Genomic DNA, 13706 nt, shown 5'->3' on the forward strand with positions numbered 1-13706 from the left:
CTCGACATTCACTCACCTGAAGGCAAGTATCGTAGAGCGCTTGAACAGAACAATAAAAGGTAGAATGTGGATGCGGTTTAACCTTCGTGGCTCATACAAATGGACAGATATCCTCCCAGAAATAATTGCTCAATATAATAGAACCAAACATAGCACAATAAAAATGCGGCCAATTGATGTTCGTGATAACACACTCATGGATACGGTATACTTTCACATTAAGATACTGGATCCACGCAAACAGAAATTTAATGTAGGTGATTTGGTGCGTATCTCAAAACACAAGACCGCATTTGAGAAATCATACCTACCGAACTGGTCAACTGAGATATTTACAGTTTCAAATGTGCAGCGAACGAATCCTAGAACTTATTTATTGAAAGACAGTAAAGGTGAAGAAATTGCAGGCTCCTTCTACACTGAGGAGATGCAGAAGAGCTCACAACCAGATCTTTTTCTCGTGGAGAGAGTCATAAGACGACTTGGAAATAAAGCCTTAGTCAAATGGCTTGGTTTCCCTGCTACACAAAACAGTTGGATTGATGCCAGGGATTTGCTATATAATGAACATTCATCGTCCACAACCACCACAGTAGCCTGACATGCGCGATCGAGAGCACATTAGAGGAGGCGGTGGTGTTCTGGACAAACTACCTTTGGAATTACACATCCCGGGGTATAACTACTGCGGACCTGGGACAAAGCTTCAGAAACGCTTGACGCGAGGTGATAAGGGAGTGAATCTGCTTGACGAAGCGTGCATGGAACACGACATTGCATACGAAGCAAATAAAGATCTACCAAGTCGTCACATTGCAGATAGGATTTTAGCTGATAAAGCTAAGGCGATACGGAAAAGAAAAGATATTGGTATAGGTCAACGCATCGCAGCATACGCAGTCGATAAAACCATGCGCGGAAAAATCAAGTTAGGATTAGGAGTGATGAATTTCAAGCGCGTTATGAACGCTGCACGTCGCGCACTAAACATGAAGAACAAGAAGGGTTCTTTGAAGAAATGTATCCTGACAGCGATGTATGCAGCTAAAAACGCAATGAAGGACAAAGAATCACCAACGAGAAGATCCGTTAAAGCACCTCGCATTCTACCGATACCCAAGACATCCGGCGGTTTTATTCCTTTTCTCATCCCAGCCCTCTCCGCGCTCTCAGCGGTAGGTTCGCTCGCCGGTGGTGCTGCAGCTATCGCTCGAACAGTCAAGAATGCGCAAAACTCGCAAACCCAGTTAGAAGAGGCGAGAAGACATAACCGCATGATGGAAGCAGCAGTCATTGGAAAAGGTCTATACTTGAAACCGTACAAGAAGGGTCTTGGTCTATTCATAAATAAAAAAAAAAAGCCCAATAGCGGTCCTACCAGATCGACCACTCACAAATACAGACCTTCTTAAGTTTGTTAGACATAAATTCAAGATACCAAGATTCCGTGGTGTGTTTATGAGGGATACATTACCTAAGACTATGTGGAAAACTGGTGAATGCGGTATTGTGAATTTAGATGTTGTCGGAGGTCCTGGCACCCACTGGGTGGCGTACGTTATGAAAGACGCTGGGGTAGTCTACTATTTCGACTCCTTTGGTGACCTGCAACCACCCGAAGAATTACAGCAATACTTCACTCACAGAAGACAGGTGCTATACAATTATCAACGGTATCAGGACTTTAATACATACCTCTGCGGACATCTTTGCATCATCTTTCTCTTGACGTTCACAAAGAAGAAGAATAAGAACAAGAACTAACGTATATAAGCAGGATGTTTAAACCTTCATTCATCAGTTGACGTTCAGATGCAATGTCGTACACTTTGACGTTGAAAGGACGGTCATCTGTATTGCGTGCAAATTACTTCCCACCTATTGATTTGAGTGCAGGTCAATGGAGTGTTGCATTGATTGGACTGGAGACGTACAACAGCATCCCGAATATCACCAACACTAACAATAAATTGCATCTCGATATTAATGGTGAAAAAGATATTCTTGAAATAGAATCTGGTGCATACGATATCGACGATTTAAACGAACTCTTAAAACAGTCTGGAAAAGGTATTGAACTACGTGCAAACATCAATACACTTAAATCTGAAGTAAGGACTCTAAATGCAACGATTGACTTTAGCCAGAAACATTCAATAGGACCCCTGCTTGGATTCACAAAAGGGCAGATTTTGAAGAAAGATCCAACTAAATTTTACAAGTCCAATCAGTCTGTGGATATACTCCCAGTCAGCACAATACGTGTCGAGTGTAACATTGCTACGAATTCCTATCTCAACGATACTCTCATTCACACTATTTACGGATTCTTCCCCTCAGTTGCAGCGGGGTATAAGATTGTTGAGACACCTGCCAATGCAATATACCTTCCGGTGACTGCTCAGACATTGGGCTATTTGGAGCTGCGTATTGTGGATCAGAATAATAAACTTGTCGACTTTCGCGGTGAGGAAATCATTATACGATTACATCTAAAACAAGATGGGCTTGCGGTATAAAACAAGTGCACGCAATACACAGCGCGCCACTTCGCTACTGAATAGCAAACTGATAACACCTGTGAACTACGAATTTCTTAAATCAGTTGGTCTCAAACCCTGCAATGACGTCATCACTCAATATAACCAATCCAGTAGAGTATGATGACAGAATTATACGTCAAGAATACTTCTCTCATAAATCTTACGCTTCAACCACGTTTAACAAGAATGATGAAATCAGGATTGTCATACAACACCAGGACACACTCACTCTTCCGTGCAAGAGTTTCATATATCTCGAAGGGTCATTCAAGAAAACTGATGGCACCGATACAGTGGGGTCCAAGCTGACACGCAATGCATTGGCATTCCTCTTCCAAGAGATTCGCTATGAACTGAATGGTTCTGAGATTGATCGTACACGCAATGTTGGTCTAACATCGACCCTTAAAACATACGTCTCGGCATCACCAGCAGATCTGCACAGTTTAGAAAATGCTGGATGGTTCATAGACGATGCGGAGGGTAGAACACCCCAGGAGTACAAGCGATTTACTGCATGCATACCTCTAAAAATACTTATGGGATATTTTGAGGATATGAGACAGATTATTATGAACGCTAAACAGGAACTTATTCTCGTGCGGAGTGCGACAGACAATAACTCGTACATTCAAGGAGCTCAAGAAGAGAATAGGATCACAATCAACAAATTAATATGGAAAATGCCTCACGTCAGTGTATCCGACGAGGAACGATTGAAGCTTTTGAAAGTGTTGAATTCAGGTACATTTCTGTCACTGACCTTCCGCTCATGGGAGATCTTTGAGTATCCAGTGTTACCGACCGCGTGCAGACAAACATGGGCTATTAAGACCTCCAGTCATATCGAGACACCCAGATTCATTATACTTGCGTTTCAGACTGATAGAAGAGCAAATACATCAAACGATTCCACCGTGTTCGATAACTGCAAGTTAACTAACGCCAAAGTCTACCTCAATTCAGAATTCTACCCATATGACAATCTACATCTGCAATGGAATGAAAATGTATACAGCCTCGCGTATGACATGTATGCAAGGTTTCGTCCTTCTTACTATGAAATTGCTGAAGGAGAGGGAGGGGGGTGTCTACTGAGTCCTCGTAAGTTCAAAGAGCTTTCACCGATCATTGTAATAGACTGCTCTAAACAGAATGAGATAATTAAGTCTGGACCTATAGACGTTCGAATTGAATTTGAATCATCGACAAATTTCCCAGAACACACCGCTGCATATGCATTAGTCCTACACGACAGAATAATTAATTACTCACCGCTCACAGGTGTTGTGCAACGAGCTGTATAAAAGAAAATATGCTGTCCTATGCATTGATCATTTGACGATGGCAACTCAGCCTGTGAAGATCATTGCAGATGTTCAAGGGTTCCATGATGGAGAGCGAAGACAGTTCGTATTTAAACAAGTTGCTTTTGTGGCCTACACACAAGACGCAGGAATAATTGAAACCTTCTCCGCAAATATTCGATCACCAAGACCGTTCACGCAAGTGAAATCTTGTAAAACACGGACCAGTGCATTGTGGTTAACTAATTTTTATCATGGAATTCACTGGGATGATCCCGGCATACCCTATAAAGATGTGGTGATCGCACTTAAATTATTCGATCACAAGGACACCATCGTTTACGTGAAGGGAAAGGACAAAACCTCCTGGATGCGTCAAATATTTAAATTTGCATCTATTCAAGACCTTGAATGGTACGGTTGTCCATCCATCCATCGACTGAAGAACGATCACCAAAAAAGTGCATTTGTATCTGCATATGAGAATGTAAAATTACTTTTCACTTTTATTAGAAATAAATAATAATTTATAAGATTGAGTGTTTTTTTCTTTCTATGACATCCAACGTCCCTAGTATTGTAAGTTTATTCTTTTTATATTGTATATGAAGGGAACTGTCCGAGAGAGACACATACCCTGGCCTTTGACGTGGAATGAGCCTACTGTCATAGTTAGGCGCGGATACCGATCTCGCGGTCTCCGTCGAAATCGGCAGACACGCGCAGCCGCTGACGCTTGGTAGGGGGTTGCACCAGTTGCCGACCTCGCGGCCGCTGTGGAAAGCGATGCGTCAGATTACGCTCTCTAAAGTATCTGTTGACGTAGGACTGTAAGAGATAGCGATGCATTGGGCTGTGTGTGTTCGTGACAACTAGCAGAAGTCCTGCACTTGTGATTAAAAGCAGGAAACCTTATAACTTTATGCATTGCGATGTGGCTGTATGTACGTATTCTGCATACACACATAAATAAATTTATAATATTTTTAATAAAAAGAATAATCATTATTAGGGTATCAAATAATAACAACATTTTTTTAGAAGGAAATAACTGAGTTTATTATTGAAATCAGAATTTAACATTTTTCACATTATATATAAATATGAGTTTACAGATATAAGATTGGTTTTTAACCAAAAATCTGAAATTCCACATCTTTTTAGATAATTTTTTAACAATTTTAGATAATTAAGAAATATATATAAGCATTCTCTTCAGATAAATTATATATAATTTTAAAGCTAATGCAGAGGTACTACCCTATCTTACAAAGTATCTAATATCGCTAATGAAGTTCCACCAGAAAAACAAAGCACTTTTAATTAATACCAAACCTGTTTGTTTCAAGTCAATGACTCTAAACATTTTCGAAAAGAACAACAACAAATTGAATATATATTTTTTTCCAAGTAAGTCGATTTAAAGATTTTCAACTACAAGAACAAGGTGAACATATATATTTTTCTTTAAAGTGGACGTCTAGAAACATTTTCCGCTAGAACAAGCAATTGAACACATAGTAAGAATTTAATTAGTGGAACTCATACACTTAAAAACTAGTTCTGACTGGATGGCTAGCGGTAGGTGAAACTTACAAACTAAAATCTAAGCTCTATAATGACTAGAAGTGATGGATATATTAAGTGAGAAAATTTTATTATTTTTTTTTTGTTCATACAGAAGTTAATTGGCTAAATTTATAGCCTTTTCATATATATATTAATAATGGTCAGCAATATGTAGATATAAAGACTACTTTATTTATTATGATTTTCTTTGAAAAAATAATGATTATATTTACATACACACACACACTTAACACAAGTTCGCGCTCATTCGCACACTCAGACATGCATGGAAGCACGCAAACTGATACACGCAACAAAACACTCTCATCAACTATTTACACTATGATAAAAGAGCCATACTATTTCCACGCATAGCTCACATTCATAACATTCACACGCTCATTCCCTCTCTATCACTCAACCAGAGTCCCCCACCCCTACTTTCGTTTCAAGTAAATAGTGTGAGTATGGGAGGGTTCCCACCCCATCCTCACAAATGACTCTTTTATCGTCATGAGGAGACAGTCCGACTTTAGACTGCAGCACAGTGTACACCTCGTGAGCTCGTGATCGAATACTAGTTTGTTGAACCATGTGTGGACGAGCGCCTTCAACGCTACGACCGTACAGGCACTGCAAATAGTCCTCGACCGTAAGCGCACGAGACGCGATCCGTCTAACACCCTTTGCCCGCCTCAGAGTGCTCCCGTCTACTGTGCGATATGCATACATTTTCGATCTCAGTCCCACAAACTCTACAATTGGTAAACCATTCGATTCGTCTTTCATGAGACCGATAACCTTCTTGTTCTGTGGAACAATACCATAAGGATTATTGATCTCATAAGAAGAGGTGTCGAATTCTTTACCATTGCACCTAATTACTTCATATGGATCGCAGTTCTTGATCCAGTAGATAAAGCTGTCTGTATCCATATAAAGTAATTTTGGATCTATGAAATGAGGTTTCGCAAACTCATAGTGGAATCGGTACATGTAGAATTTGGAGATATCGAGTATACACATCCCCAAATAGATGGGTTTCATAAACTCTACAGCAGTCTTCGACATCTCCACAGCAACAAAGTTTTCATTGAAGATGGTGGCACGCTTAAAATTTGGCCTGGCTATACATTTTCTCACGCCGTAACGCCCTTCCCATGCGGTTCTAATAACAATATCGCGTTCATTTCTTACATTTTGCATAGTTTTCCCGAAAATGGAATTATTCATTAATTTATAAAAGTCTTTTTCAAAATCATTACTCGCGACCGCCCTCTTTTCGGTGTTTAGTTCAATATACTCCTTCAACCAGGGGGATTGCTTGAAGGAGATTGCCCGGGTGATTTTAATGAGCTCCATTCCTAATCTGAGACACTGCTGGAGGTTACGATAATGAATAATATACCTCTGCTTATCCCCAACAGTGGCCATCAGTTTAGGGATGGTGCTTCCTCGTGGAATTTGTTGCTCTGGACATAACGGCAAGTCGCTTGTCTCTCCATGCAAATTATTAGGGTACGCGATGTCTGCCTCAAGCACATACCCTACATCAGAATCGGCCGCAAGACCCATTATCTGTCCACCTAATCCCTTCAATTCGTCTTCAGGCACCCATTGGAACCCGGCAACCGGCAGCGGTTGCTTCATAGCATGCCCATATAAATTGTTAACATCTAAGTACAAAATGTAACTAGAATCAAGGGATGCGTTGTACTCGACACCCATCCGCGGATTATTTGCCTTGGCGTGTCTGTGAACACATTGACAAAGTCCGCCGCGGATCCCTCGCTCAAAAAATAAAAGCATTGAAGCATCAGTCAAAAGTTCAATGTTGCAATCCGTTTTTTTGAGCATAGCATCCCAGGACAACCCAGGTGCCGTGTAATAAAAGGCAGGGTCCAGAGAGTACGTGGTCATACATACACTCCGGAACTTTTCGAAAACATCTGCAAGCAAACGAACGTCCGTGTCCATGTATAACCTTGCATATTCTCCCAAATTGGGGATGTTGAATTCCTGCCATACATTAACGGCATGCTCATAATCTGTGTTAGTTATGGTATCGCCAGTGAGAGTACTGGTAAAAGAAGTTATGTCGGGAAGCCTGGTTTCATTGAGTTTTGCCATACTATCAAGATACTCGTACGGGAAAACTCCTTTCCTCGTCGCAAGTTGAAACTTTTCCTCATCGGTAAATGCAGATCGAGTGATATGCATATCATTCCGAGGTAAAGTCTCAACAAGTTTCTGGAGCGAAGTTTGCATAAATCGTAGAGAGTCAAGGAAGCGGAGCGTAATTTTCGGCGTCATTCGTTTTGAAAAAGAAATGTACTTTTCAACACTTTCAGGCAGGATATTGACCTGATCCTTCTTCATACCGAACTTAGCCAAGTGCTCAACGAGAAAATGAGCGTCATACCCGCTCAGATTATGAAAAAAGACGGGTATGTGTGTAGGTAACTGATACTTCAAGTTGCATGCTTTGTGGGCTGCACCGCGGAACTTACCCGTAAGATGACAATGGTCTCTACGAGGAGTTTCCGCTTTTCTATCTAAGGCCAGCCCGCAAATATGACAATTAACAGCCTTTTCATACAAGTCATCATTTTCCTTTGATTTGGTCATGGGAATATTGATGCTGTAGAGCTTGTGAACTTGCCATGAAAGTTTTTCAAGCTCAGTGAGAAGCCAAACCGCCGGATCGTCCCCTACATAAGACTGATAGCTATTAAGTTTACAATCATATGCGCATACAACTTGGAACGCAGCCGCATAAGGTACGTGTTTTTGTGTGAAGGTTGTGTGTGAGGCTAAGGGATTCCCTTCACAACGAGTAATAGGAGCCAGCAAGCATTCAAAATCGGCGTACACAACAAAAGGACAACGCTGCTGGTGGTGAGCATTTTTAAATTTAATGAATTTATTTTCCTCAGTGGGCATAACAACACGTACCGGGTCCTTGCATGCACAATCTAATAGATGTGTCGCTAATAACTCTTGAGATGAAAAATAATTCAAACACCTTATACAAATATGTCGTTTATGATCATTTTTACTTAACTGGGAGGAAATGAGTCGGGACATGTCTTTGATCCAGACGTAGTGATAATTATCACGTTCGGAGAAGAGCAGCATGTTGACATGCAACTCTCGTTCACCTGCAAATTTTGAGAAATGGAGGGGGCCTACTACTGTATGCTTGTTCTGCTCATCTGACTTGCTTTTCTTCTCCAGGCCATAAACGTGGACCGATATTGCGGTATTCTGAGCCTCAAACTTAGGTATGTCCTGGATTCTTAAAGGGAACTCTATTCCGTCAAAGTTATACAGTCTCTTAATATCTTTGACTTTGTAACTGCTGGGACGCTCGGGATGATGTTTGTAATTGTAATTTCTCTCGCAAGCCAGGACTGACCATGCAAAACACGCATTATCATAGTTATTTTGAACATTAATGCACGCCTGCTTTTTCTCAATATCTATAGGGAGTTTAGTATAACTGGACCCTCCATTCATTGGATCATAGACATGTATATGGATGTCGAGGTGTGGTATACTGCTGAGCGCTTTAGCGGATCCACGTACTTCCATCTCGGAAAATCGGGCCATAATAGCGCTCAAGGTGGATTCTCTATACCACTCAGCAATCGATGTGCTCCGAGAAATAACGCCATTGTCACCCCATATATAATGCAGAGTAGCCGTCTCCGCGCCACCTTGATGTTTAGGGGGGTGACTCAGTTCACAGCATAACACAGCACTGCATTTAAAGGCGTTAAATTCTGGATCTTCTAAGAGTTTGAGGAGCTCGGTCTCCAAGACGGGGAGGCACGCCTCCAAAAACCTTACAGGATCGCGATACCTCCCGCCTGGATTCTCAATTCTGGTGAAAGAGATTCGCCCCTCAAACGCTCTAGCAACTGCTGAGTATTCTAAGGGAGTCATTACGCCGTTATTCTGATCGACTTCGTTATCGATAGGACGGGTGAGAGAACTACCGCTAGCCATAAGGAAATTACTATTATTACTGTTGCTACAACTAGGAGTCCACCCGATAGATGAATGGGTTGGTGATGGGTGATCGTAATCATCATCATCATTTGCGGGGAGAGGTATACGTCTCGGAACGCGTACCTTGCGTGGGCGGCGGCGGCGAGCTGCTGCTTCTAGAGGAGGAGGGGGTGACAGCCGGTTTGAAGGGCCAGGCTGTGGCGACGACGGACGGGCTGCGCAGCCAAACGGTTGCGACAGCGCTGGGGGAGGAGCTGGTGCGTGTTCTGCATCCGCCTCCCGCGAAGCCCTTATAGGGGCTACGCAAGGCGCGGCGTGTCTTTGCGGTTCGGTGCGCCCGAGTCCCGCCCCCGCAACCACCGCTCTAGGAACACGGCCTACGCCGTGTGATATACCTGTAAGATAAATAAGGAAAAAAATTAATTTAATGATTTATATTTAAAAGAGCGATACATAATAACAATAAGAGTAGATAATGGTGGTTATGTGAAGGAATGTTAATGTTCAAAATTATTCACCTTCTCCGCTCTGACTCCATGGTTTGAGCAACTCATTGCCAAAATCAAGTAGATCCTCAAACCACTCAGGTAGGTTGATCTCCTCCTCAAACGGGTCAGGCAGGTTGGTCTCCTCCTCCTCTAAAGACTGAGTGTCCTGTGTGGCGGGCGCCGTTTGAACGCTACCGTCGCTTCCTTGAACGTTTTGGGTGGTTGAACCGAATTCTGAATTAGGCGCATCTACAAAGAAAAGACCGGCTTATGAGGAATAAATGTATACAATCAGGAAACGGGTATATATTAGATGAAATTATTTAAGTTTAAGAAGTGTGATTGTATTATAAATGTACTTACATTCGAGCTGCGCTTGAGCTCTTTCCATCTCGATCTGGTTGTCTAGATTAACCAAGATTTGCTGGAAGAAATCTAGAAAGATGGAGAAGACTGAATATAATATCGCATATGGAAAGGGGAGTGTGCTTTCAGTTAAGTGATAGAGAAATAAGCGGACCAGCAAATTTAAAAAAAGGAACGAAATGAAATATTTACAAAGAGCACTGCACAACGAATATAACAGATACACAACACGTGGAAGCTCTATCTTTATAGCGGATGCGGTAAATTAATTATAACACATACAACATGTGGAAATTCATTCTTTACATTGAGATGTCCAAAACGGTTATAAGACTTAACACATACACAAACATAGAATCCGTTAAAAGACTTAGTAAACTTTACAGAGAGAGATCGAAAACTGGTATAACATGTAACATACAACACATGGATGAACAATATTTATAGAGAGAAGTACAAAACAAATGTAACAGTTAAAATAAAAGATTCAGACACCTAAGTTAGAGGTAAAAAAGGCGTGGATAAGCAATTTTTATAGAGAGAGAGATTCAAAAGGGTAAAAAACGTAAGCAGGAACACACACATACCAAGTGGAGAAGCGATCTTTATAGAGAGCATTATAAAGATATGTAGCACTCATACACAGAGTTAAAGGGTGTAGATATCAGAATTCTGAAAATGTACTTACCAGGGATTGGAACTTCGTCCACATGAGCACGTTTGCTGCTGCTGCTGCTGCTGTCACTGGCGGTTCGTTTCATTTTTACACGTTTAATTACGAAGACGTGACAAGTATTGGATGAATGAAGTATACGAGCAGTGTGAGAGTGAGGTAGGTCGGGCATTGATTTATATAGGTCCTGCCTAGCGCGTCACAACCCCGCGCCGGTAATAACGACTAGAGAGTCAACACTTGCCGGATACACTGCGTGCGACCTTGTTGCTGTCTACTAACGGGGGTTGTGACATAGAGAGAGATGGCGCTAACTCTCTCTCTCTATGTCACAACCCCGCGCCGGTAATAACGACTAGAGAGTCAACACTTGCCGGATACACTGCGTGCGACCTTGTCGACTAACGATGTTTTGGAAAAACATGTTATGAAAACATTTCATGTCTAGCGCGTATACGTAGGTGGGGGGAGGGGGGTGGGGGTTGGTGACGGTATTTTGGAATGGTGCCGGCCTTGTCCCAATACTTACATAAACAAAGAGAGCTTGTTCACAGATTTATTAGATGTCAGTACCTAGGAGACAAACAGAAGCTGAACGAAGTGTAAATGAGCGTAAGGAGATCAATTACAAAAGCGCTCTATGATTTTGAAAGTAAAATTTTGTCGACCGATTTGACTGAAAATCCTAAGCGGTTTTCGTGTTACCTAAAATCAGTAAGCAAGTCTAAATCCTCTATTCATCCAAGCAATGACTATATAGACACAGAAATGGAAGATAACAGAGAGAATGCCGAAATACTGAATTCAGTCTTCCGAAATTATTTCATCCCGGAAAATGGTCCCTCATTCCAATCATCGCACGCATGTCGAAATAGCAGATACTCAGATAGCCTATTTCGGAATAAAAAAACTGTTTCAATCGCTTAGTAATGGGAAGGACATCACCGATAGATGAGATACCTGTAAGAGTCTACAAATGTTATGCATAAGAGCCGAATCCCCTTGTAGCAGCAGTTTATCGTAGTTCGCTGGAGGAACGAAGGGTATCCAGAGACTGGAAAAAAGCGCATGTTATTCCTGTTTACAACAAGGGTAGTCGGAGAAATGCGCATAATTATAGGCCTACATCGCTGACGTCAGTTTGTTGTACAATTACGGAACATTTTTATACTCAGGAATTATGACGTTCTTGGAGAACAAAAAGCTCCTCTACAAACATCAACATGGAATTCGTAAACGGACGTCTTGCGAAAATTATCTCGCTGTGTTCCTCCATGAGATCCATAGCGCTACAGACAATGGCGCTAAGCTTGGTGCCGTACACCCTGACTTCAGTACGGCATTTGACACCGTCCCGCACTGCCGTTTAGTGAAAAAAATACGAGCTTATAGAGTATCGGATCAGATTTGCTACTGAACAGAAGACTTCCTTGCAGATGAAACCTAACTAGTCCAACTTAAAGGGGGGACTGATGACCACAGATGTTAAGTCCCATAGTACTCAGAGCCATTTGAACCATTTTGAACCATCTTAACGAAACAAAATCGAAAGATATAAAGGTAATTTCCTAAGTAACCCAAGGAAGCGTATGAGTATACGGATGATATAGTAGAAAGACTCGGAAGTTATTTCAGATTGTTCACAGATGATGCGTTTTTGTATAAGAATGTAACAACATCAGTAGACAGTATCGATTTCGAAAATGACCTACAGACGAATGATAAATAGTGCAGTCTCTAGCAGTTGATCCTTAATATAAAGAAATAGAACATATTGCTCATACATTAGAAAAGAAACCCACTGGTTATCACTGTTAGCATTCAACCGCGATTTTTAAACATATATTCTAACAACGCGTTTCAAGAGACAATGCTCCCATCATCAGGTTGTAAAATCTATGTCATGAAATTAAACTGACTAAAAAGACAAAATACCATCACAAATAGTTGGGAAGTCCATATAGTAAAACAGAATTAAAAGTATATTGGACTGTGCGTCCTCGTCTTACAATGAAGTTGTTGACACAAGTCGATGGCCGTCCCATAGCTACCAAATATGCTGTCGCACTGTGCCGGCTCGGGAGCTGTTGTGGACTGACGTGCCTAGGTGTTGTGGCGTGGTTACAGCCGTGTGCTTGACGGTAACGCTATGCTATTGGGCGCCTGATTTCATTATTACATTGGTCTGCCTCTCGCAACTCTGTCAGTGACATGCTACAAGTTTAAAGTCGCATACCTACCTTAAAATAATACTAAAAACCCGCTAAAAAATCTCATTTCCTTAAAATTATTTTGTGCATTTAGAATATTGCTTTGTTCCTTTTCGTGGATAGCTATCTCGAATTCCTCTAGTAAATCAAGTTTCCTCCCTTTCTTTTCTACATGCAATATTTCTACGTTGTCTTCTATGCTATTAAGGGGATGGCCTGTTTCATATATATGGTTCGCAACAGCTGATTTGTCATAATTTCCTAACCTGAACGCATGTTTATGTTCTTTATACCGGATCGCGAATGATCTTCCTGTCTGCCCTATATATTTTGCATCACAAGTTCTGCACTGAATCTTATAAACTCCCGATCTTTCAAACTTATTTCTCTTCTCGCCAAAATCGTGCTTAAGGCTGTACCTCACTAGGTTATTAGTCTGAAAAGCTATTTTAACATTGTATGGCTTAAAAATATTTGCTATCTTTTGTGAGACTGTTCCGTAGTATGGCATCGTGATAATTTTCACTTTCTCTCCA

The sequence above is a fragment of the Schistocerca cancellata genome, chromosome 5 (assembly GCF_023864275.1).
Source record: "Schistocerca cancellata isolate TAMUIC-IGC-003103 chromosome 5, iqSchCanc2.1, whole genome shotgun sequence".
Lineage (NCBI taxonomy): Eukaryota > Metazoa > Arthropoda > Insecta > Orthoptera > Acrididae > Schistocerca > Schistocerca cancellata.